The sequence below is a fragment of the Scylla paramamosain genome, chromosome 5 (assembly GCF_035594125.1).
Source record: "Scylla paramamosain isolate STU-SP2022 chromosome 5, ASM3559412v1, whole genome shotgun sequence".
Lineage (NCBI taxonomy): Eukaryota > Metazoa > Arthropoda > Malacostraca > Decapoda > Portunidae > Scylla > Scylla paramamosain.
In genome coordinates, this window is record NC_087155.1 from 28,755,211 (window position 1) to 28,783,181 (window position 27,971).

At 42.9% G+C, this 27,971-nt stretch overlaps 1 long non-coding RNA gene across 2 annotated transcripts in view; it reads right to left on the reverse strand.

The window, feature by feature from the left end:
- LOC135100803 (uncharacterized) overlaps positions 1-27,971 on the reverse strand; it is a 119,895-nt gene that overhangs the window by 48,839 nt on the left and 43,085 nt on the right. For both annotated transcript variants that reach the window (XR_010268920.1, XR_010268922.1), the window contains one exon: positions 24,069-24,150. This is a non-coding gene — a long non-coding RNA (uncharacterized LOC135100803). The remainder of the gene's footprint in view (positions 1-24,068; positions 24,151-27,971) is intronic.

The following is a 27,971-nucleotide window of genomic DNA, read 5'->3' on the forward strand; positions in this document are numbered from 1 at the left end:
AAACGTCATGAAATTAGCCTCTTAAACTGATAATGAAAAAGTATAAAATAATCAAACTAAAAACAAATTACACACACATTCATCGTTCCATTTCAGAAGAGAACTTCAACACCAAGGAAGAAATAACATAAAGAAAAGACACGTGCCAGATTTAAGAGACGGAAATATATGAAAACAACCAGCTGAGGAGAGAAAATGATAGCATCGCGGAGAGAACACGAGGAAAACAAGATACAAGGGAGAACAAGCTGTCGCCACGAAGCACACAGCTCGTATGGGAAAGCTCCACCACAGACAAGTAACAGTGAGTGAAGAAAAGAAGTTGAGAATAAAAAGAATAAAACTAGAAAATAAAAAAAAAAAGAAAAGACTCATAGTTTCTCCTTTTGAGTTTTAAAATTTACACATAAACGACGACGGCGACAACAACAAAAACAACAACAACAATAATAATAATGATACTAGTAATAGCTGCAACACAACGCAACACAAGTCATGGCAGGAATGAGGGCGACGCACTATAGCTTGTCTTCTTAGTAGGAGCTTAAGCACGAGAGAGAGAGAGAGAGAGAGAGAGAGAGAGAGAGAGAGAGAGAGAGAGAGAGAGAGAGAGAGAGAGAGAGAGAGAGAGAGAGAGAATAAAAAAAAAAAAATAAGAGATTATATAACTTTTATATAACATGGCTTGGTAACAGGCGACAGACAGTGCTAATAAACGGCTCGAAATCCGAGTGGGGTCATGTCATTAGTGGGGTGCCACAGGGATCAGTATTAGGGCCATTATTATTTCTAATATATATCAATGACTTGGATAGTGGAATTAATAGCGATGTTAGTAAATTTGCGGATGACACAAAGATAGGTAGATTAATTAGGTCAGAAGCGGATGCCATCGCCTTGCAGACAGACTTAGATAGAATGAATGAATGGACGGATAGATGGCAAATGCAATTTAATATCAATAAATGCAAAGTGCTTAGCGTAGGTACTCGTAGAGGAAACCCACACAATAGGTACACATTAAACACCCAAACTCTGGTAGGTACAGGGTACGAGAAAGATTTAGGAGTTATAGTTAGCTCTGAACTCCGTCTAGGGAAACAATGCATAGAAGCCAGAAACAAGGCAAATAGGGTACTAGGATTCATTTTTAGGAGTGTTAAAAGTAGAAGGCCGGAGGTAATATTAAAGTTATACTTGGCGCTGGTCAGACCTCATCTAGACTACGCTGTGCAGTTCTGGTCCCCACATTACAGGAAAGATATAGGTCTATTAGAATCAGTACAGAGGAGAATGACTAAAAGGATACAGGGGATGAGGAGTATTCCTTACGAAGCGAGGTTGAAGCGGTTAAATTTACATTCTCTAGAGAGACGTAGGTTAAGAGGGGACCTGATAGAGGTCTTTAAGTGGTATAAGGGTTATAACAAGGGAGATGTAAGCAAAATTCTTAGGATCAGCAACCAGGGTAGAACAAGAAATAACGGGTTCAAGCTTGAAAAATTTAGGTTTAGGAAGGAGATAGGAAAAAATTGGTTCTCGAATAGAGTGGTAGATGAGTGGAACGGACTCAGTAATCATGTAGTTAGTGCTAGGACACTAGAGAGCTTTAAGAGAAGATTAGACAAGTTTATGGATGGGGATGATAGGTGGAAATAGGTAGGAGTGTTTCATACAGGGACTGCCACGTGTAAGCCTGGTCGCTTCTTGCAGCTTCCCTTATTTCTTATGTTCTTATGTTCTTATGTTCTTATAAAGCGCACCGCAACGAAAGCAACACACACACACACACACACACACACACACACACACACACACACGAGACTCACGAGAAAGGCAAAGCAATGACAAGCAAAATGCGCAACTATATGAATGATTTTTCAGCTAGAAACTCCTTCCTCTCTTAGAAATTAATGCATAAAACAAAGGGTACATGGAAGCCACCACACTGAGGAGCCCCACACGCACGCACGCACACGCACACACACACACACACACACACACACACACACACACACACACACACACACACGATAGGGAAGGAGGAAAGAAAGAAAAAGAAAGAAAGACAAATAGGAAAAAAAGAAAAAAACACAAAAAAAATAGGAAAGATGGAAAGGAAGAAAGATTGATAGAGAAGAGAAAAAAAAATGGAAAAAAAAACAAAGTAAAGAAGAAAAAAGAAAGAATGGAATGGGGAAAAAAAAGTAAGAAAAAGAAAGTGAAAGAAAGCAGGAAAAAAAGAAGGAAGGAAGGAATGAAGAAGAGAAGAAAGGCAAGGAAAAAGAAACCAACATCACAAGGCCGTCACTAAGAGATGAAAGACGACAGGAAACAAAAACAAGTCTCAAGATAAAGACAAAAAAAAAAAAAAAAATCTCAAGAAGACCGAGACAACAGAAGAACATGCCGGCATCACCCGCGGGACAGGAATTAAGGTCAACGAGCCCACAACAGTCACCGGGAACTATAAAACCACGAACTACAACCCAACAGCACCAGACAGACCGAGCGATCCCAAGCAACACCGAGGGAAGAGAGAGAGAGAGAGAGAGAGGGAGAGAGAGAGAGATGCAGAACGAAAGCAAACAAAAGAGAGGGGGGAATAGATGCCCGTATAAATAAAACAAATAACTAAATAAATAACTGCGCACACACAAGCTCCACCGCAAAGAATATCAAAGCAATATCACAACAAATTAATTTAGTACGTCCCATAAAGTTTGTCAGATGGCAAGGAATGTGTGACAAATAAAGTGAGTACTAAAAATAGATAGCCTGGAGAGAGAGAGAGAGAGAGAGAGAGAGAGAGAGAGAGAGAGAGAGAGAGAGAGAGAGAGAGAGAGAGAGAGAGAGAGAGAGACGGTCATTATCAGACGTTCTCATCTCCGCTAAGACGAAAGCTGATAGACAAGAAGAAAGAAGAGAAACACAGAACGAAAAAAAGCGACATCAGATGCAAAGACAAGACAAGATAAAAAAAAGAAGGAATAAAACACGAGAAGTCTCAGTACCAAGAAAAGAAAAGATAAAAAGAGAAAGAAAGAGAGAGAGGGCAATAAAATAAACACAACAACAAGAATCTCATCATATAACCACCTGCTGAGAGAGAGAGAGAGAGAGAGAGAGAGAGAGAGAGAGAGAGAGAGAGAGAGAGAGAGAGAGAGAGAGAGAGAGAGAGAGAGAGAGAGAGAGAGAGAGAGAGATGAAAGATAAGACAATCTGATATCATATAATCACCAGGTTTGTTCTTCATACTTAATGCGGGAAAACAGGAGCTGATTCCCTCTCCCTCTCCCTCTCCCTCTCCCTCTCTCTCAGGTGTGTAAAGTGAGCGGCGTGCAAATGGTCCACAGAAACGATTGCAGGTGCGTGCCAAGATCTCGTTAGGAAGTCATCATCATTTGCAGGTGAAAGAGTGTGTGTGTGTGTGTGTGTGTGAGAGAGAGAGAGAGAGAGAGAGAGAGAGAGAGAGAGAGAGAGAGAGAGAGAGAGAGAGAGAGAGAGAGAGAGAGAGAGAGAGAGAGAGAGAGAGAGAGAGAGAGAGAGAGAGAGAGAGAGAGAGAGAGAGAGAGAGAGAGAGAGAGAGAGAGAGAGAGAGAGAGAGAGAGAGAGAGAGAGAGAGAGAGAGAGAGAGAGAGAGAGAGAGAGAGAGAGAGAGAGAGAGAGAGAGAGAGAGAGAGAGAGAGAGAGAGAGAGAGAGAGAGAGAGAGAGAGAGAGAGAGAGAGAGAGAGAGAGAGAGAGAGAGAGAGAGAGAGAGAGAGAGGCAAAGTAGAAATCTGCACATAATGATAAATACAGGAAGCAAAAAGAAACAGAAAAAATAAACATGAAACAAAAAGAAATGACCAGGTAGAGAGGGAACAAATCTCTCTCTCTCTCTCTCTCTCTCTCTCTCTCTCTCTCTCTTCTCTCTCTCTCTCTCTCTCTCTCTGATGAGGAAGGGTAAAAATAATTGGATGAAATTGATTTGGCGAGACAACTCGAGCACTTCGTCAGTGTTTCGCTTTCACTTGCATGATGCATAAATATATATATACATATTTTTTTCAGGTCTTGAAGCTTCTGCATGTCAGCCGCCCCGCGCTGCTTTCATGATTGTTGCTCCTGCTGATAGAACAAGGCAGAGGAGGGCTTGGGGTATTGCATGCAGCCGTCCTTCATCCCTCGCTCTCGTTTCTTTTACTTTCCTATCCTTCTCAAAGCTTCCCGCTGCAGGTGACGCTCAGGTTATCTGAGTCTTTCTTATCCGCTTCAAACAAACGTGATGGTGATGCAGCGTTCAGAGGTTTAAAGTCAATGCTCGGGACACAGCAGGTACAGCAGTGCCGCGTGGATGGTTGCGTTTAGCGTTCACTTGATGGCGCTGAGGGTTCACAGGAGTCTCCTTCCTGCACCCCTGCGCCTCAACGCCTCGCCAGGTCATCTTGCAAACCCAGCATTCCAGTGAGTGATGCGAGTCTTTCATTTACAGCAGACGAATATAACTGAAAGATAGTCATCAATTTAACCAGTTTAACAAGTTAATTAAACCAATAAACCAGCAAATTTAGAGGATTCTAGTCACTTAAAAATCATCGAATTTTTTGCTTTTTCTTGTAAAGTAGATGACTTATTATGTGAAACCTTTAATTTGGGTGCAGCAAAGTGTAGGATTTCCAATACTTACTTTTAATTTTCTAATTATTTCTGCAAACATTTTCGCTATACTAAATAATAAACACATAATAGAGGATAATAAAACCAAACACAAACTAAATTTGGTCCTTGCACAGGTTGAGTTTGCGTAGCTTCCTTGTGACCTTCTTGGCATCGTGTCAACACATCACCAGCAACAGGTGCACCTGACCTCTTCTTACCCAGACCTTACTCATGCAAGGTGCAGGGCAAAGGTCAGCCAGAGAGCAGCTATCGGTCACCATCTGAGTAAGTCCACGAGCTGAGGTGTGGGCCAGAAGACTCTGGCTTCCAGAAAAGGTGACACAGGGGAGGGGGAGGAGGAGGGAGGGATCCGAGGCGAGGCAGGCAGGCTGGGAGATGGTCGTGGCAGATAATGTCAAGGGGAAGGAGATGGTTCCTTCGTCTCCTGCCAGGAAGATGGGCAGAGGAGACCCCGGCCAGGCTTGGGGAGCCGGCGGTGTGTTCCTCTGATTGATTTTCATACCAACATACCAAGAGAGGCTGCGAGGTGTTGAGAGGGTGATGGAAGGTTACTTATGCACGGAGGCTGCGGCGCTGCTAGGCTGACTGGGCTACGATGCTACGGGGAGACGAGGCTTGATACTGTGGGAGCAACGATGTTACGACACCGTGAGAGCGGCAAGATTGTGACGATGTGGGAGTCACGATGCTGTCTACTTGCAGGGCTGTGGCGCGGTGAGGTGAACCGGCCTTCGATGCTTTAGGGACGGCTGTGTGGGAATACATCCTTGGAGTGTGTGTACATGGGAAAAAAGTAATAATATGCCGGAGAGAAGACATGTGTGGTAGTGGCAGTGGTGGTGGTGGTGGTGTGAAGTTCCAAGGCAGAGAGAAAATACTACCACGAGAAATAACCAAATATTTCTCTGGAGCACTGGCGATAATTGGGGGTGAGGGAGATGGATTAACAGGCGTCTCGTTTCTCGTTAGCGTCGAAAAACATTAGTAGACATGTGGCTTCATTCTGGTCCCTCTAATACACACCCATTATTCCACCACAGAAACCGGACGACTGCCCAGGCGAGCATCCACGTAAATCTTGAGGTTGATTTACGAGAGCGACAGGGAAGAAAGGGGGCGAGGAGGCCAGGGTGATGGAGGGAAGGGGGACCGGAGGGCGAAGGGAGAGTAGGGAATGGAGGAAGAAGGGCGGAGGGAAGGGAGAAAGAAGGAAAGGGAGCTGCACATATTTCTCTTGACTTAGGACTAAACACATTTCAGTTTCCGGTTTCCATGTTCCTCGGTGAGCGCCGCAAGTTCATCACGCAAGCCGCGGTGCGCTCCATGATCCGCGGTCCCGCACTGCCGTCCATCACCGCTGCTGCATAGATAAATCAAGAGCTTGGAGGCGGCACACGTGTAATCCTCGGAGTGCGCAAGGCTGTAGCAGCGGGGCTGGTCACGCCGCGCTAGCCACTCCGATCTTACCATCCACGCCCTCAGCCACGCCTCTTGATCTCCCGCCGCACCTGCAACGCCACACCTGCTCCTCCTTCATGCACCATCCGCACCCGCCTGTTGTATGAAGGGAAGATATGTCTCTACACTTTCCCTGTAACACCACATTTGTTCTCCCTCCCTCCACCACCTGCACCACGCCTCCAGTCTGTTGCCACACCAAAGCTTTGTGTCTACATCTTCCCCTGCAATGCCACACCTGCTTTCTCAAACCTTTAGTCCCTTACTACACCTCAGTTTTATAACCACTCTTCCTTGCAATACCACAGCTGCTTTCCCACACCTTTAGTCCTTCACCACACCTTAGTTTTATATCCATATCTTCCCTGCTCTTCACTTCACTCTTCCTCTACCAGCCGCTTTACACTTTTAGTTTCTAACAACAGCCAAGTTTTGTCTCCACACCTTATCCATCACACCAAACCTGCGCTTCATGTCGTTATCTTCCGCTACTCCACTCTTCCACACGAGTTACCAATTCCTAAAGTTCGTCCGCTACTCTCTCCCACTCCTTATCCAATCCAATAAGAAAATAAATAAATAAATAAATAAAATTTATTGGATTTTGTTGCCCTTGGCCAGTGTCCCTCCTACATAAAAAAAAAAAAACTCCTGCGTAGACACGCAGGAAGGAGAATCCGCGAGACACATACCTTGCTTTGTTGTTGTTTAAGATTACCATTTTAAGGACATGAGCTTTTTTTCTAGTGACGGGCCATTACAGAGAAGGCGTGGCATGCAAAGACGATATTCACGCATAAGTCATACAAACAGAGGTCGCCTCAGTTAACAAGCCGTTCTTCAAGAGACTAGCAACATCCAACCAATAACAACTTCAGCGAGGCGAGGGACAAACCCTAACCAAGGACTGAAGTTCCTAAGGAGACATTGCCCCTGGAGCAGTGGAAGTGGCTGTCCGGTTTACGTTGGTAGCTGGACACCCATGTTGCTGACAGCACTAATTAGGCATTACTAAAGATTCTAAGGAGCATGAGCGGAACTTTCCTTATGGAGCGAGCACTTCCCGGCGCGGGCCAATGGGGCGATGCAATCAAAAGTGAAGAGTTACCTGCGAATCGCCCAATATTTCAGTTTAATCCCGTCTATTATTCTTCCAAGTTTTAATATTCAACTCGTGTAGAGGTAACGATAAAAATTACACGCGATGATAAGGCTGAAAGTGATACGTGGTGGCGAAAATATTAATAGACGACATTTATTTTTTCTTTCCCTCTCTCTCTCTCTCTCTCTCTCTCTCTCTCTCTCTCTCTCTCTCTCTCTCTCTCTCTCTCTCTCTCTCTCTCTCTCTCTCTCTCCCTTCCTTTTGTTCATTTGTTTCACGCCTCTTGCCGCCATCCGCCAAGATACAAGAAAGGAACGCAAGAAATAAAGGTACTGCTCAGGTAAATAAGTGTTCTTTCTTACTTACTTTCTTACTTTTTTTTTCACCTTTTCCTCTCTCCCCTTTCTCCCCTTCACCACCTAAACGTGGCTCCCTTCCTCTCCCCCCCTAAGTCCATACCTCTGCCTCTCCCCGTCCCAACGCGCCCCGCCCTGTCCCGCCCCTCATCCTTCTTTCCTTTATTCACGTCCAACCTTCTCTGTGGACAAGGCTTACTGGAAAATCTTTCTCTCTCTCTCTCTCTCTCTCTCTCTCTCTCTCTCTCTCTCTCTCTCTCTCTCTCTCTCTCTCTCTCTCTCTCTCTCTCTCCAGGTAATTAAGCCTCCATTAACCTCAACTCAGTGGCTGGTAATTGTGAACCCATAATCAGAGGAGCTAACTGGGCACCTGGGTACTCACTCGCTAATCAGAGGCCCAGTGAGTTGTTTCACCCGCAATTATCACTTAGATCAAACTGGTTAATTTTCTGTACTGATTTGTATTCACTCATGACGGTGCTAAGTAATTACAGGTGAGCATGAGCCTCAGTTCGCGGGGAGCATTCATTAAAATCCGGCGCCATAAACCAGATTGGGAAAAACACTTGATAAAAGATTTGGTGGTATTATAATTAAAACCTGTGTGTGGCTCAATCACTGGTGGAGCAGAATGAACACACACACACATAAACAAAAAAAATGCTTAGTAGATGTTAGTGGTTCTACTGCTTGTGCGCATTTGTTTATGGAGGTTGATTTTATATATATACTTTTTTCTCTGTTCAGTTTGATTCATAATATATTATGAAAGATTGTGAATGACGACTAACGAGCACATTAACCATCACCTTTACTCTTTCAGTGCCAGACATTCTTTTTTTTTCCTCATAATAATAACCTACAACTTTTTAAGCCTTATATTTGATACATTCGTGGTAAGAAGTCGAGTAACCTTTTGCATTGGTGTTTGAACTCAGTCTAAAGTCCTCTGATCTCCTCACAAAACCTGACACCTGATAAACTCTTAGCTCATAGGAGTCACGAAGATGCTACACTGCTTCTGGCCATACACACAGTCCCTTCAGTAATTATGTAGCCTGGATGGGACAGATTTAGCTCTCTATTTTTTTTTTTTTCTCCATCCAAATAACGTTTAGTGCCCTGAACGACCACAACCATATCCAGCTCATGGTTGGATATGGTGCCGGAAATTTCCTTTACCAGAATTTCTCCATAGTAAATTTTTCCCATTAAAATTTCACCTCCTAAGAGTATAATTCCCCCAAAACAATAGTTACATGATGTCTTAGGTAAGGTAAGGTAAGGTAAAGTAAGATAAGGTAAGCTGAGAAGGTGAAGCGAGATGCGAGGAGAGGTAAGGTGAAGTAAGGTAAGGTGAAGTAAAATCAAGTGATGTGAGGTATGTTAAAGTAAGGTAGGGTAAGATGAAGTAAGTTAAGGTAATATAAGATAACGTAACAAATTTAAAGTAGTATAATGCAATGTAAGATAAGCTCAACGAAACAAAGGTAAAATTATGTAATGTAAGGTAGACAACTCGTAATTTTTTTTTTTTTTTGCATGAATGATGTGTTCATCGAGAAATATTCGAGGGTGAAGTTCACGTAAGAGCAGAAATCCAGTGTTACCGAAACATTTAAGGAGGCGTAAATTTTCATCAGATAGTGGAGTGAATGGAAGCAGCAGTGGTCAGACAAGTGTGAGGTGTCACTCTGAGGCAGCAGGGAAGTGTGCCACATCATTCAAATAGACCCTGGTAAAAAAAATAAATAAATGAATAAATAAATAAATAAATAAAATAAAATAAAATAAAATAAAATAAAATAAAATAAAATAATAAGAGATAAATAAACAAAATAAAATAAAATAAAAAAATAAATAAATAAAAATAAATAAATAACTGAGAAATTCGATCTTAACCTGAAGGAAGTGAAACTCATCAGTCCGTCAGGTGTCAGCGGCGTACAGGTTAACAGTCAGTCAGCACCGCCAGGAAATACCATTAAGTGGACTTGGCTTCAATAACTAAAACTGTACCTTCGGGAGTAACAGCACCCCTTCCACACCCCGTGCACCAGTGGCAGGGCGCAATGTGTGGGAGTTACGCAATGTCTCGCGCCCCGGGAGTGTGGCAAGACTAGGAACTGTAAAGTAGTGAGTGACGAGAGAGAGAGAGAGAGAGAGAGAGAGAGAGAGAGAGAGAGAGAGAGAGAGAGAGAGAGAGAGAGAGACTACTAAGAATATGCACCAAGTAAAAGGAAAACTTAAGGAGTGTTTCCAAGCACTAAGAGATTTACCCAAGTCAAGGCGAACAAATTACCTACTCACATTCGACACACTGAGAAAAAGAGGAGGAGGAGGAGGAGGAGGAGGAGGAGGAGGAGAAGGAGATGATGAATGGTAAAAATGATGAAAATAATAAAAGGAGTAAAAGGAAAATAAGAGGAAGGTGGTTAAGAATTAAAACTACTTTCATTGATAAAGCAATTAAAAAATATAACCTGTCGCTTTCATCACATTTTGTTAGGAAAAAAAAAGTGACACGTTAAATTTATTATCTTTCATTAAATTTTAGGTTTCCAGCGACCGTTTTCTTGATTCTGTCTCCTTTTTTCTTTTTTTTTCTAATTCCTCCTTCTACTCCTCCTCGTCCTCCTCCTTTCTTCGTCCTCTCTCTCTCTCCTACTCGCTCTTTTTTCTTCTTCGTCTTTTTTTCTATTTCTCTTTTTTCTCTTTCTTTTTCTTCTTCCTTTTATTCTTTTCTTCTTTTCTTCTTTTTTTTCGTTTTCTTCTTTTCTTTTTTCTTTTCTTTTTTTCTTTTCTTCTTCTCTTTCATCATCATCATCTTCTTCTTTTCTTTTCTTCTTTTTCTTCTTTTCTTTTCTTCTCTTCTTCCCTTCTTTTATTTTCTTCTTTTTTCTTCTTTTCTTTTCTTTTTTTCTTTTTCTTCTTTTCTTTTCTTCTTTTTCTCTTCTTTTCTCTTCTTTTTCTCTTCTTTTCTTTTTCTTCTTCTCTCTTTTCTCTTCTTCTTTTCTCTTCTTTCCTCATCCTCCTCCTCCTCCTCCTCTCCTCGTTGTCTTGCTCGTCCTCATATTGCTCGTCCTCCTCTTCCTCCTCCTCCTCCTCCTCCTCTGATCCCGCTTCCCCTTCCTGGTCCCGCCTCGTCCCTCGCCCGCCAGTCCGTCCATCCATCGTGACGTAGAAGTTCGCACTAAGCGGGTCTACGGCTCACAGAGCTGATATGAATACCAAATTTCCTTTCTGCACGGTGCACTGCTGAAATATTCCCCGGGCATCACTCAACATCCTGACCCTTCCCCTGCCCCCTGTTGCCCCTGCCTCCCTTCTTCCTGACTCCCCGTAACCCCTGCCTGAAAATTCTGCTTCCTTTGTTTCTAGTCTACTTTGATCAAACCTTGTCTCTTGAGGACTTTTTACAGTTTTCGTCTTTAAATTCCTGGTTCTTTTGTTTCTAGTTTTCTTCTAAGGATCTTTTCAATCTCTGTCTCTAAATTCCTGTTTCCTTTGTTTCTATATAGTCTACTTTGATCAAATTTTGTCTCTCGAGGATCTTTACAGCTTTCTTCTCTACACTTCGCCCCAAAAGCCCAAAAGCCTTGTCCCTTTGTCAGTAATGTCTATATATACTTTCTCTCTCTCTCTCTCTCTCTCTCTCTCTCTCTCTCTCTCTCTCTCTCTCTCTCTCTCTCTCTCTCTCTCTCCATTTTTTCCCAAACATACTTCTCTTAATGCTGTCTATATCCCTAACTCTGTCCCTTTCTGCTCCAGTTAGCTCTTGTTTAACTTCAATTCGCTGCAAACTTTGTGTCCTTGCATTCTGTCTCATACCTCTGTTTGCCAGTCTCCATCTTCATTACAACCCTAGTTTCTGTACACGAGGCTCCCAACCCCTTCCCTCACACGACGTCCACTTTCCTTATCTCTTACCGTCTAACCCCTACAACCTCCCTCTTATCCCTACACCTACCTACGTAACCCCTATCTCAGCTCAACCCTTCCCTCTCTACATCCCTTTAAACCACGTTCTAATTCCTACCTTACTCCGCTAACCTCTTTTTTGTCTCTTATCCCTATCAACCTTCTAATTCTAACTTACTTAATCCACACATATCTACTTCTTCTTAATCTCCATCTTTCTCTCATTATCCCTGTCTATCTCTCCTTAGCTCTTCACTACCTTTTTTCAGCTCCAATATCTGTCTCCCATAAATCTCTTGCTTAACTTTGCTTGCTTCGACTTATAGCTCTTGTAACCCCGACTCCTACCACCCACTAACCCTTGCCAACCTCTCTCAACTTTTATATACCTTTCCAAAAACTCAAATCTCCCATAAATCCTGGATAACTTTGCTTGCTAGGACCTATACCTCTCCTAACCCCTACTCCTACCTCTGACTAACCCTTCCCTGCCTCCTCTATCCCTTACCTATCCCCCCATAATCCATATCTATCGCCTTCCTCAATCCCTACTTTTCCTCCCCTGACCCATGTTACCTCAACACTCTCCCTTACTTTTCCCCAGCCTCGTTATGCCACCCACACGCACCCACACACTCACACCAACATTTCCAAGTCTTGAAAATCACCAGCAGTACTTGTCGCTTGAAACACGATTCACGGTTAACCTGGAGCGACTTGCACCGTTTTGTCTCCAGACTGACTTACGTGAGGTGCCATAAAAACACTTGAAAGGAGCATGTCCAGACAAACACTTCACTCCTTTCACCGTGATTCGACGTGACCACCAAGCCTTTACTGCCGGAGTGCGAGCGTGGGGTGGAGTTCGGTGGTGGTCGTGTGTTATGAGGTAAAAAGACGATGCACACACGCACCTAACACTTCTGAGTAAGTTTGCGGTAATAAGGAATGAAGAAAACCCACTTTGTCACTTTTTACAATAATGGAATGAGGCTGCATTAGTCGTCCACGTAACAGTCACACGTTTTCTTCTTCGGTTTTTTTTTTTTACTAAATTTGCGGTTGAAATTATTAAAAAAGTCCACCGTAATCTCTTTACAGTAATAGGGTGAGGCTGCGTTAATCATCCACGTAACACTCCCACTTTTCAGTAAATCTGCCGTAAAAATTATAGGAAAAACGTACAATGATTCCTTTACAGGAATGGAGTGAGGCAGCATTACGTACTTGTGAATGTAATATTTCACGCAACATTCGAAGTCAATTTAATGAACATCCGGGGAGCAAATGAAAGCAGTGTCTCCTCCGAATACAGGAATGTAACGCAGCCCCGACATAAGCGCGTCATTGTCAAAAGCTTTCATCTGGGAAACGAGCGATGCCTCCGTGGAACAAATTACCCAGTAACTTGGATAATGCGAGGACATTTAAAACTCGCCCGGACCACTATTTGAGATCAACTGATACACGAGACTCTTCGTTAAGTTCATTGTTCGTCGTTTTTTTTTTCTTCCACAATTCTTAACTGGTACTTGTTGCAGGCCAGTGGACCTCGTGTTTTCGATTGAACGTCTTTTTACGCATCTGCCCCCAAGCCTCCCTGTAAACCCTGCTCCTGGTCTCGTCTCCTGTCTTCCCCAAACCTGCACCTCTTGATCCACCCCCGTCCTGACTCTGCATTCCTTCCCCTAAAGACTTCCTTCACTTAGCAAGACATCGACGTTAATTCCTTCCAGTTCCTCTTTTTTTTTTTTTTTTTGGTAATATTCGTTTCTTTTTATGTAGGTATGTATGTGTTAACTGAGAAAATACTCGTACGATGTTTATGCATGCTTAAACATATCATTTGGTAGAAGACATATTACTCTTATTCCTCCTGAACCACGTTGGTAGTGAATGTTGAACACACACACACACACACACACACACCAATCATGTTCACGTCGTTCATTAGTTACCTCCCTTTTTTCTTTCTCTCCTTGTTCATGTTCTATCTTAATGCTACTCTTACACATTCGTCTCACTCATATGCATGTAGACTTTTTCTTCATTTCCACGTCCTCTACCGCGCCTCCTTTATTATATTCTCAATTCTATTCTGTTTTCCCACCAGTAATCAATCATTAGTAGTGGGTGCCTCATTATAGACCAACATGTCTCCTGGTATCTGATTCTGTTATATATTTCCATGTATTCGTTCACTTACTCTCTGATATAACGTCTTTAATTTTCTCATAATTTCGTGCGTCTCATAATCCTTCTTTCCTCTCTCGTTCCCATCTTGCAACTATTCAGTTTCCCTCGCTTTACTCCTCCTTCTCCTTCTCCTTCCTTTCCCTATTACCTCTCCCAAAACTCCTTCTTTAAATCATTCCTCCTCCTCATCTTTCCCCTCCTTATCATCTTCCCTATACTCTCCTCATTTAACTTCTCCTCCTCCTTAGTAGCGTGTCCCTTACACTACCTCACTCAACTCCTCCTCCTCCTCCTCCCTATTACCTTCCCGAAGCTCCCTCACCTAACTCAACTTCATCCTAATCACCTCCCTCTCACTTTCCTCCCTCAAACTCTCTCACTAAACTCTTCTTCCTCTTCCTCTTTCACACTTCCTCACTTAACTCCTCCTTCTCTTCCCTATCACCTCCCTCAAACTCCTTTACTTAACCCCTCCTCCTCCTCCTCCTTCAGCTTGTCCTTCACCTCCTCTAAACTCCTTCATGCAGCTTAACTTTCTTCCTATCATCGCAACGTCCTTCACTTTGGCTGTCCTCCCCACCACCTCCTCATCATCTAACTAAGGTATCTTCCCTGCCTCCATCTGCACCTGGTCTTTTCTCCGGTTAATGACAACGTGAAACTCGTAGTACTTAACCCGCGCCAGGCCAGCCACAAATATTCCTAGCCATTAGATAACGAGGTTCACACAGACACCTTAAATAATTGATTCTGAGCTCATTAAACAAGAATGGATCTGAAGTAGCTCATTAGATGCGTGCGAGTTATCAAGGTGGGTACAAAAAATATTAAATAAGTAAGAAATAGTGGAGTTTAATACGCCGCACGACGACGCTGGTGGTGAGAGAGAGAGAGAGAGAGAGAGAGAGAGAGAGAGAGAGAGAGAGAGAGAGAGAGAGAGAGAGAGAGAGAGAGACGGGGGGGAGGATACATAAACACACAGGCACAAAAACGCAGACACCTCACACACACACACACACACACACACACACACACACACAGACAGTCAAACAAACAAACATGTCGAGTCCAACAGAGTAATTAAATTGTCTCATTAGGAGCTGAATAATCTAGTATGCAAGACAGTCATTACAGTAGCAGCAGTAGTAGTAGCAGTAGTAGTAGTAGAATTTGCTGTTGTTTTTACTGCTACTACTACTTCTACTACTATCACTACCACTACCACTGGTACTATTACTGAAGCTTAATGGTAGGTGAAGGTAAGGTGCGTTCCTGTGGCTGTGGGCTTCCTCTGTGACAGATGGGAAGGAGCATATTAAGAAGACGATGACTAAGGAACTAATTATTTCAAGGGAGAAACATTTGACAGGGATGCGGATTTGTGAATTTGAAGAGGAAATAAATTAATGTGTGTGTGTGTGTGTGTGTGTGTGTGTGTGTGTGTGTGTGTGTGTGTGTGTGTGTGTGTGTGTGTGTGTGTGTGTGTGTAAGTGTACGTACGAGTGTAGACGCATAAATTAACACTCAGGCGCTAAAATATCACTGCAATAACTCCTAACTTTTAGTCCTGAACGTCCTACTGCTGTTTCTATTTTCCACTATTCATTTTCTCTTTTCTTTCATGCTCCGACGCACCGAGCATAATCAACTACACTATTTTTTTCTTTCTTTCCATGTCTCCCCTTCACCCTCCGTTTCTCGCCCCCTTCCGCTACTCTCGTCTAGGCAACTCAACACGACGCCAACAAACGCTTGATGAGAGAATCTGCCAATCTCCCTCACCAGCAGCCCACCCAGTTCCTCTTTAGTCCGATGAGACACTCCCTTTACACCACTTCCCGTTTTCTTCTCCCGTGTATGGGGATCATGTATTCACCTGAGCTACGCCTATACACTTGTCGCACCCTGTCACCTGCTTAATTTACCTCGTGCGACAAACTCCTCACCTCCATATTCAGATAACGCCTCTCTCTCTATATGTGGCCGAGGTGGTGTTTCACAAGACTCGCTTAAGCAGATTACAAGGCTGGGTGTTCTCGCTAAAGGTCCGCTAGTCATGTTTTATGGTAATTCCCCAACTTGTGTATGGGTTTAGCGAATTAGGAAAACCTCTAAATTTCGACTCCCAGCTTGTTGTATGGGAATCGAAAAAGTTGCCATTCATTGATCTCTCGTCGCAGAGTCATCTCAGAATATATACAGCTGATTTTATGTTTCTTCTGGAAAATTAAGTGATTTGTTTTCTCGTCTTTAGCTAAATGACTTTAATCCTTGTGCTCTGTTTGGGAATAAAGGAATGGATGGGAGGTTATCTAGTTGTTGTTGTTGGAGGAGGAGGAGGAGGAGGAGGAGGAGGAAAAAGAAGAGGAGAAGTTTGCCATGACAGCCATCTGCTAACAGCCTCGCCTCATTATACTCGGGAAGATTAGTGGCAAACAAAGCAATTTCCGATTTGAATAATTGTCCTGGAGATCAAATGATCTCACGCCAGGCAATGAGAAAATGAGAAATTCACTGCAGCTCTAAATTAGACATCGATGAGGTGATCTGTGCTCCAAGACGCTACCTGGAGCTGCGCCGGACGCGGGTTGAGGGCGTCTTGGAGTGCAGTGGCGAAGAGAGGCCGTCGGGGGGCGCGAGACGAGTTTTTACCAGCGTGGGTCTTGAGCGGCAAGTGTTGACGGCACCCCAACGTCCCGCCCCGCCCCGTCCCGCCCCGTCCCGTCCAGCCCCATCTCCTTCCCCACTTCTCTTCTGTCACCCACACCCACCTCGCCCCGTGTCCGCTTGATACCCGCACACACCCCCAGCCTGGTTCACCGTCGCTGTCACACGCAGCCTTGCTCTCACTGCTTCTCCGTACTCCCGCCGTCACCAACACGCTGCTCCTGACTTTCTTTCCTTTGCCCTCACCGCTTTCTCGCCGCTCTCACTCTCACTTCTACAGTATACGTTACTCCTTCCTCCGTTATACTGCTCGGACTGATTCTCCGCCACTCCCATCGTCACTACTACAATAGACGTTATTATTCCCTTCTGCAATACTGCCAATATTGCTTCCCAACCACTTCCATCGCCATCATTACAATATGTTATTTTTTTCCTTTCCGTAACACCGTTATTACTACTTCTCTGCCACTCGTACTGTCACCATTTCATTATACGTTACTTTTAACCTGTTCCCAGTTATTCCCATCGTCACCACTACGATATACGGTGTTCCTATCCCTCTTTCCACTCTTCTCACTGTTCCGCCACTCCCACCAACACCATTGCAATAAACTCATACCGTCCCTTCCTTCCACAAGCACAGTCACGACTCACTCACTTTTCCAACAGAGCTTTACCTCAACCCTTCCACTCCCTTCACAAGCAAGTCCTCCTCCCCTCTTCTCTCATGGTACATTTTTATATTCCCCTCCACCAGCCTTACGAATGTTTCCTCCTTACCAATTCGGTACCCTGCTCCCTCATCCTACCTACCACTTCTATTGCCTCTATTTTGAAAGGCTCCGGACTATTTTCAAAAGCCACAGAGATGATTAGTTACCTTCTCATTGGTGCTTTTTTTTTTTTTTTGCAGTTGATGGCACAGATTGTTTCTACGCAATGAATAGAATCATGAAAACAAATTTGAAAGCCACAACTTCCACTGTGGCCTGTTGAAACTTTCGAGATAAGACGCCGAAACGTTTGAGAATGCAGACCTATATCTCTCTCGACACCAGCGCAGCATCCTCTTCCTCACTAAGCTACACAGAACAGTGCACAATTACTCCCCATGCACGCCACCCCTCTCCATCTCCAAAGAGCCCCGCTGCTTCTCCCTCCCCCCGCCCCGCCACCTCTTTCTTACCTTCCCTCGGCTTCCACCTCCCGCCCGCCCAACTCTCCCGCGGCGGCGGTGACGGCGACCCTTTAATGAGAGTGGAATAACTTTGGACGGAGGGAAAATAATGTAAGTAAAAATAATAATAATTGAAAGGCAAAAACCGGCTTATAAAAGTATTGAAAAGAAAATTACAGAAGACTGCCGAGGAGATAAGTGGAGAAAAAGGAGGAGGAGGAGGAGGAGGAAGAGGAGGAGGTGGTGGTAAGAAATTTCATAGTAGGCGAAATTCGTTGCGTTAACACAACCATTTTTCCTGCTTGGAAGGGCTGCCGTGGAGAGAGAGAGAGAGAGAGAGAGAGAGAGAGAGAGAGAGAGAGAGAGAGAGAGAGCGCAAGCCAATAATTTTTAACTATTACAGAAGAGGGCTCTCTCTCTCTCTCTCTCTCTCTCTCTCTCTCTCTCTCTCTCTCTCTCTCTCTCTCTCTCTCTCTCTCTCTCATTACACACTTTCTTACACGATATCATTCTTTTCATCTATATTTGCTCTAACTTACTCTGCAAGTACCTCTAGAGATGTGCGCACGCACACACACACACACACACACACACACACACACACACACACACACTAGTTTCACTCAACTTTCAAACTTTCACACACTCATCGCCATCGTTTGTTACACTCACACCTACTTTTTCGAAGCACACGAGATAAAGGAGAAAACTAATAGCATCGTTAAACTTTTCAGCTTAAAAAATGAAGAAAAAACGAGAAGAAAAACACGCTAGGTAATCTGAAAGCGCCTCATTGAACAGAACACTGGCTTATGATACTTCTTTTTATTTCCAAAACTAGAGACAAGGTGCAGTTAAAAAGCTATTAGGAAAAGTAAAGTTTATACTCGTACATAGAAAACTGTGATATTGAAGTTATTTCTAGCTGCAATATCGGAATGTATTTTAGTATAGTGATGTATTAAAAATGTATCACGATTTTTTGTAGATTGGTCCATTTTGGATTCTGTGTGTGTGTGTGTGTGTGTGTGTGTATGTGTGTGTGTGTGTGTGTGTGTGTGTGTATTAGGTATCTGCATTTAAAATCACCTTCATCTAAAAAAAAAAAGAAAATGACGCAGCAGTGTTCTTTTAGTCGCCTGAACAGCGCTTTTTTTTTTTTTTCCTGTTCTCAGTAGTGTTAATGAGCAGCTCCAAATGATCTAGTTGTTGCGAAGACATTGATCAGTCAGTCGGTCTTTCCTCGTCTCCTCACCAAGGCTCAGCCGCAGACACAAGAAATACGACACCACTAGATCGTCTCCCGCAGCCACAGCCAGGACTGGACAAGAAGCGCCTCTTAGGCAGTGATACCAGAGGCAGTTGCCTTCGTTTTGCTAATCTTTCTTCTTTCTTTTATTTTCTTGCACTTGGCTGAATAACAATTTTTTCTACTTTTTTTTTATTCCCATGACTGGTTTTCTTCAAGCTAAAAAGAAAAAAAGAGTGAAGTTTTTTCCCACCTTGATTATTCTCCAGTTTCTTACAAGAGATTCTTTATGTACTCGTAGATGCGCTTTCATTATATTAAGGAGAGACAAACTATTTTCCTTGGAGGGGGAGGCCTACTTATACTTCCTAAGTCTCATTAGGTGTGTATGTGTAGACATACCTATCCCTCTCGTCCCGTTAAACTCAGCATTGCCTCTTGGTTCATTCATTATCAACTACAAAATATATAACATAAACACCACGCCACCACCGCGCGCTCATGAATAACATCACATCGCTACGTCGCAAGCATCATGGCGTTGTCATAAGCACTATCATGGTGTCTTTCATCTATTATGAAAAATTCCTGTCTGGGTTATAACAAAAAAAAATGTTGCATAAAAATGAGAGCAGAGTATCATGCGGGCTCCTGTGCTGTGATTGCCTTGGTGCGCCTTGCTTGCGTCCCGTGGGATGGATGCTGACCATTCACAATACAAATACAAATACAATACAAATACAACTTTGGCAGGTCTCATGCGATGACCTTCGTGATGATGGATCTATGACGCTAAAGTTGTCTTTCCAAAACCATGCAGCGTGTTAAAACCTACGACCTGATGTTTCCTCATAAACCATGTGTTGGGATTTCCGCGGCCATCTATCTCTGCTTTTTTCGTGCAGTTTTCATATATTCAAATCGGACAATCGCATTTACTACGTCCACAACCTCAGATTCACTGCTAATGAAAGACATGATAAAGTATGAAGGCCACCTAACCCTGGCAGCGACACGAGGGATCAATGCATGATATATATATATATATATATATATATATATATATATATATATATATATATATATATATATATATATATATATATATATATATATATATATATATATATATATATATCATGTGTCAACGCCATTCTATAACTATTACTGCAGGCGTTCACACACACACACACACACACACACACAGAACAAAAACCTGACACTGCCGTCAGGTGCGTGGCGGGTGAGGCCACTCACTCCCCAGGTACAATCACAGGTGTACGGTCGTAACTCAGGTGTGCTATTACGACGGTCTTTCTCACCTGGACTGCCACACGCTTTTTTTTTCCCAACCAGCACCATCTCTTCCTCTTCTTCTCCCTCCTCTTCTTTTCCTTCCTCTCCCCCTGTTTGTATTTCCTTTCTTCTTTTCTGAGATGGTTTTGTTTACTTTGCAATTTTATTTATTTATTTTTCCTGGACATTCATTTCGGTAAGTTTTATCACATCTATCTCTGGGGAGTTTTGTTGGACTATTAAACTTTTATGATGTCTTATCGCGGACTGCTACTTCTACTTTCTCTAGTATTTACCTGTTTTCCTTCTCCATTCTTCCTGATTATTTATCGGTCCCAACTTTTTTTCAATTTTCCATCTCCGTTCTTCCTGACTTTTCACTGGTTTCGTTTTTGATTTATAAATTATATATATATATATATATATATATATATATATATATATATATATATATATATATATATATATATATATATATATATATATATATATATATATATATATATATATATATTTTTTTTTTTTTTTCCTGCACGGCGGATCTGTGATGTCGGAAGGGAGGCTGATGCCACAACATTTTCTTCCCTTCACCTGAGGGATGGCTCTGCGAAATCACTGCACTTTTCTCAGACTGAAAATTTTCGATAATTTCTGATGTCCGGATCTTAATAAAACGACGTAAGTTTACGGGTAAGAAAAAAAAATCGGCATTACCAAGCCGACTCTTAAGGGCAGCGAAAATTATGTTGGCATAAAAAAAGAAAGAAAAAAACTCAGAACTTAAAGGATGAAATTTTTGCCACCGTATATTCTATTGAGATAAAATAAGTATTCCCAAAGCGACGCTCCTGTGATGTTGGAGTGGACTTTTAATCCAGTAAATTCCTCCCCCTTGAGCTCGCATTCTCGGAGTGGAGGCGGAGAAGAAGGTGGCGCTGGGTCACGGCAGGAAAGAGGCAAGAAAGACACGGATACGATAAGGAAGAAGTGAGGCTGAATCAAGGACACGAGGGAAGGGGATGGAAGGCACAGTCTCACAGCTACAAATAAATAAGCCCTTGCTTTCCCTCGCCATCCAGAGGTTATAAATCCCGGGTGACTGGAGGCACTCAGACCACAATTAAGCAGCCCCTTCATCACCAGGTGCTCGTTCCCTCCGTCGCCACAATGAACAGGTAAAAGCAGTAACCAGTTCCTCTAAGCGGGGATCAGTGGCGAGAATCTGCATGAGAATAGCAGGAGCCAACCCGCAGCGCCGCCACACTGCTGCCCCCATGACGTCGTTACCATGTAAATACCCGCCTACACGCTGCCCGAGTTTGTATAAGCCTCCACTTGAGTGCTTTTACGGAGGTGTGGGAGTGAGGAAGACGGGGAGCGAGGGAGTGACTGGGAGGAAGTGAGCATGTATGGTGGCAAGGATGCAGGGTGTGGTAAGTGAGGGGTAGCAAGTGAATGGGTGAGGCGGAGAGGTAAAAGTAGGAGGGAAGGGTGGAGGAAGTGGGCTGGCATCGGGAGCAGGAGACGCTGGTATCTCCTCCTAGTCATCTTATCTGATGGTACATGACGTCACTTTGGCTAGAATGGTGGATCCTATCTGCCTCTGTTGGCGGGAATCACACGGCTGCGAAGTATGTTTATCCCTCGTTGGTGGCCTGATTTAAACCCAGATAAAGTCTCACCGGTTTTAAGTACAAAAATAAGAGTGAGGACCAGTCCAGGCGAAGTGCCGGGCTGGAGGGGACCCGCAGACTTGTGGTCAACGGATGCCAGGCTGGGTGACTTTATCTCTCTCCAACCAAGGGTGCCGCTCTCACGCCGCTCTCTCCTCCGTCACACATCCTTAAAACGTCTCCATATCTCGTGAATTAATCTAAACCCCCAATAGCAGTCAGCAGGACTCCAAACCGTCATGAGGCCCCTTAAGCTGGCGAGCACGAGTGGGGGTGGATAAAGAGCAGCGTTGGGCATTGGGGAAGCGCGTATGTATAGCCAGAACAACTACTTTCGCTGCGCCTCCTCTCATCCGGAGATTAAGTGTGATATTCTTTCCCTGTTGCGGCCAAATACCATTATTAGAGTCACACAGATTCTGACTGGTCACTAATTTGATGGAAAATCGTGAATCTGAGATAGAATAAGATTCCCTAATGTATGTTTTGTTCCACGAGTCTCTGAAGCTCCGACTCATGAAGAGAGAGAGAGAGAGAGAGCTGGTGTGGTTGAAGCAGCAGGACTTTTGTGCATTCCCGTATGGCTGAAAGTCTTTCTCTCTTCTCGGTGGTGCGTGCCACAGCAACAATATTTCTTGTGATTTCTTCATACGACTCATCCCATTTAATTTTTCTACCACATCTTTTTTTAATGTCCTTGTGTTTCTCGTCATTAATTCATTTTTCGATAATTTCTACGTCACAAGAGACTAAACTGATTAATATAATCTATTTTCGACTTCGTACATGATTTCCATGTCCTTTCAGTCTTCTTATATTAGTACAAAGGTTATTTTCCTTGCCAATAAACTCCCTGACTTGCATTTATGTAAATAAATGAATACATGAATAAATGAATAAATAAATGCACAAATAAATAGAGAAAGAAAGAAACAGGCGTCACACTTAAAGTGAGGAAGATTACCCTAGCGAAGAAAACAAACAGTTGTGGAACACATTTCTTATTCTGTGCACTCCAAGCTGAGCCGTTGGTTCTTTCCTCTGCAGCCATTCATTCCTACTTGCTACCCTCGTATAAAACTCACTTTGCCTTCATCACGGTAATTTTCGTAAGTTGTCTTTGTTAGTAGAATGGCTTGAAATAAAAGAAACTATACGATGGACGAGAAATTAAAAAAAGTGAAGTAAAATAAAAAAAAGATCGAAACTAAAACTATTTAAATATAGCTGAGTGGAGGCTTCCATTCCGACTGTCACTACTAAAGTATCCTCTGCCTGTCGCCTTGTCTTGTCTGTTCCTCTTTGAAAGTATATCACCTTGTCTCACACACACACACACACACACACAGAGAGAGAGAGAGAGAGAGAGAGAGAGAGAGAGAGAGAGAGAGATGAGTAAATACGTACACCCACATTTTCTTTATCAATCTCCTTCCTTCTCACTCAATACTCTCTCTCTCTCTCTCTCTCTCTCTCTCTCTCTCTCTCTCTCTCTCTCTCTCTCTCTCTCTCTCTCTCTCTCATCACCACACTTCTGTCTATCATCTCCTTCTCTGTGTCTTTATCATCTATTCTCCCTCCCTCACCCTCTCTTCACCATCTACATTATAAAGGGATCGACTGGCCTGAGTGATACTGATGGGGACGGTGATAGGCTGGCGCGGAGGACCTGGGGCTCGGCGGGCTGGTCGGGGCTGTGATCCGCTATGCTAATGTAGAAAGTAGTGGTAGTTTTTAAAGGAAGAGTGAGTCATTATATGTAACTGCAGCAAGGGAATTCTGAGACGTTGCTAAGAAGAGGAAAAGGAAGAGGAAGAGGAAGAGAAGAAAACGAAAGAGAAAGAGAAAGAGAAAGAAAAGGAGAAGGAGGAAAAAGAGAAAGAGGAGGAGGAGGAGAAGAAGGAGAAGGAGAAAAAGAAGAAAGAAAAGAAGAAGAAGAAAGAAGAAGAAAGGGAGGGGAAAAGAGGCGAAGATAATTGTATAAAAAAGATACGAGAAAAAAAGAAAAAAAAACAAATGAAGGAATAAGTACACAAAGAAAACCAGAAGCAAGGCAGAGAATGGAGGAATAAACAGCTATTAAACAGCCATTCGTTCTGCTAGAAGGCAATGCAATAAGCAGTTAAGCAGCATACGAGTAGAAAAAAATAGAAAAAATAAAGAAGATTACGATATTACAAAGGAAAAAATAAATGTACATGAAATTCTCGAGCGAAGCATAGAAAAAAAAGGAGGAACAAAGGCATCGATACGTCGTGCTACAAACCAATGCAATAAGCAGCCAGACAGCGCACTGCTTGTACTCACCCTCCGACTGTGTGATCGGCCGGGACTTCAAGGTGCTCGCAGCGTCAGGTACAGGCGTCTGTGTCACCTCCTCCACGGATACCTGAAGCAAAAAGAGGGAAGACACTTGTATAATTTTCATCTCCTACCACTGATGTTCCTCGAGATACTGTGTTTACGGATACTAAAAGTGTATTGTACTCAGTTTTTCCCACCAAGACTGTGTCCCAGGAAGGTGCGCGTCAGCAACTCAACTCACTGAAGAGCCGCAAACTATTTCGATGAACAGGGAAAGGAGAATGACAACTGATTGGTGTCAAGATGATGATGGTGGTGGTAGTGGTGTGAAGTTGCCGCAGTCACTAAACAATATAAGTAAATTGGCCTTGTTTCAAATCTCTCTCTCTCTCTCTCTCTCTCTCTCTCTCTCTCTAAGTGGCAACGTTTTTTCTTCTCTCCAGTTTTTTTGTGACCTTGATCGTCTTCCTTCACATGTTAAATGTAAATAAATAAATGAATAAATAAGTAAATAAATAGACTATCTATCCCGAACACAAAAAAAAAAAAAAAGCCAATGAAAGAAAACATATATACATAATCACACATACGTAACCAGACATCAAAGTAAAAAGAAAGAGAACGATATAAATAAGACTGGTCAGCATAAACTATATAATCTAACAAGCCAATGACAATAATAACATGACTGGATAGATGCTAATGATCGCAGTACGAGTAGTCATGATATTCAAGGTGCACTGATTAACATTTACGGTGGGAGTGGCGGCAGACGAGCAGCTGACGAGGCGGGGCGGGAGGGTTGATGGATTTAGCGGTGGGAAGAGGCCGCGCTTGAGTAATAAGCAAAACACAGATGGATGATAATGGATAAGACAGAGTTAAAACATTGAATGGGATGCGCGTATAACCACCCTTGCCATTGATTAAGAGGGGGAGGAAGGAAACGAGAAAAGAAAGAAAGAAAGAAAAGAAAGAACAAGAACAAGAAAAAGAAAAGAAGAAAAAGAGGAAAAATAAAAAAGAAATGTAAGAAAAAAGAACACAAAGGCACAACAAATAACAAAACCTGCCGCCTGTTACGAGTTATAAGCCTCAGTAACTCGATTGTCAATACGGAGAAGGAAGACAAAGAGGGAAAAATAAGAAAACGGACTCCAAAAACAGTAACAAAAACAACAAAAAACGACAAAGGCCCTTCCTAACCACCATTCCCAACAACAACACAAAGCGCTACTGTTCCAAGAAGCAACAAGGAGTCAGAGATGAGGAAATGAGGCGTATGTTTAGAGCTAAGACCAAAAGACATGCATTTTAGCTGTTATATGCACAGTAACGACATCAACACTCCCATGCATCCAGCGTTGAGCAAACCGCGGCGGCGACCCAGGAAGTGTGACAGCAGGGAAATTAATGGTAGTGAGTAAAAAATAGGGAAAGCATGAAGGGAATGACGGAATCAAATATTCCTACTGAAGGGGAGGAGGAAAGTGCAGTGTGAAAAGTAGGGAAATGTTTAATAAGAAGAAATGGGGAAGTATAAGTAAAGAATGAAAGGGTGTAAGGAGAGAACAAGATAACAAGATAAGCGAATCAAGGGAGGAGAAGCGAAGCGACGATAACTGAAAAAAATAAAAATAAAACAGACAAAAAAAAAATATAAGGAATAAATATATAAAGAAAACCAAGAGCAAAGCAGAAAAAGAAACGCCAAACAGCTATTAAACAGCCACTCGTCGTCCAACAAAACAATGCAATAGGCAACTAGCAATACACTTCCTGTAAAAAAAAAAATAAACAAATAAAAAAGAAAAAAAAAGATATTAGGATATTACAAAGAAAAAGAAAAAAAACAACTACACGAGAAATTTTCGAGGGAAGCATAAAAAAAAAAAAAAAATAAAATAAAATAAACACCACCACCACCACGACCACCACCACGAACACCACCACCACCACCAAAACAACCCTCGTGACAAAAATGCATCAAACGTGAAGAAAGAAAGAAAGAAAGAAAGAAAGAAAGAAAGACACCGCATCGCATCGCACTTGGCACACCACAGCTCGATCTGGGAGACGAAACTAATCCACGGGGGCAGGACTGAACGAGTGTCCATCACGTGGCGGCTGCTAATCCTCCTTACCGCGCCGGACTGAACGCGGCGCACCACCTTGTCCACCCAATGATGCGAGTTCCCGGTGCTTGAATTATTGTATTTCGCGGGATATCTGCTCTGATCTGGACGTCCAACTCTCGGAAACACGCCAGAAACTCCGCCTTTCATGTGGGATATAAGGAAGGGAGAGAAAAACACGGTGAAGGAAACGGGAAGACAGAAGATGAGGGAGGAGGAATACTACTTGCCTCGGGTGTGGATGAAAGGAGAGGAGGTGGAGGAAGAGGAAAAGGAGAAGGGGAGGAGGAGGAGGAGGAGGAGGAGGAGGAGGAGGAGGAGGAGGAAAAACTAGTTGAAAGGTGAGATGCTTAGATGAAAAGACGGTTCTGAAGATCGGACGGATGGAATAAGATGGATGGAGAGAGAGAGAGAGAGAGAGAGAGAGGAGAGAGAGAGAGAGAGAGAGAGAGAGAGAGAGAGAGAGAGAGAGGAGAGAGGAGAGAGAGAGTATTAACAACATACAAAAAGATACAGATATACGTAGAAGACACAGAAGCCACCAGTCACTCCGTTATATAATCTCTTACCTCCAAAAAAAAAAACTGGGTTACTTTAAAGAAAAGGCAATATTCGTGTATAGAAAGACTCAGGGAGAGAGATAGAGAGAGAGAGAGCAGAGAGAGAGAGAGAGAGAGAGGAGAGAGAGAGAGAGAGAGAGGGACGCAGTGGGATGGGTCAGTTTGAAGATAATCAAGAAGAGGACCTATGATTGACGTCTTGTGTATTCTAGTGATGAGTCTCCCCTCCTCCTGTCAACACGCTTAGCCTCGAGGAACAGGTGTACGGAGCAGACAGGTGTGTGGGGAGGTGTGTGCGGCAGCTGTAGTCAAGGGGGAGGCTGCAGCAGGTGTGTGGTTGTGGGGAAGTAGGAATGAAGATGAAAAAAAAAAGTTAAGAAGGTAATAATAGTTATGAAGAAAGAGAAAGGAGAGACTGGGAGTTAAGAGAGAAGGAAGCAAGGGTTAAAGAGGAAAGCGATAAAATAGGAGTGAAAAGATGAAGGAAAGAAAGGGAAAGGGGCGGGGAAAAACGGAAGAAATTGAGAGTTAAAAGGAAGAGGGAATAAAAGAGAAAAGATGAATGGAAATTAGAAGGAAGAGACAGTGAGGAGAGAGAAAAGAGGAGACAGTTAAGATGAAAGAGATGAGAGGTAAGAGGAAGGAAGCGAGGAGTAGAAAGAGGGTACCAGCAAACTAAGAAGAAGGAGGCAGGAGGGAGGAGGGAGAAGCAAAAGAGAAAGAAAGAATCTAAAGGGAGCGAAGGTATAATTCAGTAATCCAGAGGGCGAGTCTGGAGTACAGTATTATGTGAAGCGGGTGGAAGGGACGTATAAGATTCCGTCCTGTAGGGAAAGGAAAGGAAAGGAAAAAGAAAAACACACAGAAATACCAACGTAATATATATTTTCCATTATCTTATTTTACTTATTCATCTATTCATTTGTTTATTTAAGCTATTTCATTTTATTCATCAATCACAAACAAGACTCCGATATAAGTTAGCGAATACCAAATCCATCAGTCTGAAACTCAGTGGGAACTTAAAAAATAGATAAAACCTGACCTGATTAAAGAAAGGGCACACTTAGGTAAAAATATATACACTGAACGGGAATACTGAAGAATACAGGACAGGTGTTACGTGAGGAGCAGGCAAGGTGCGCGAAGTAATGAATCAGTTAGCTGGCCTGGAAGGGAATGACACTACTAATGAATTTAAAGTAGAATTA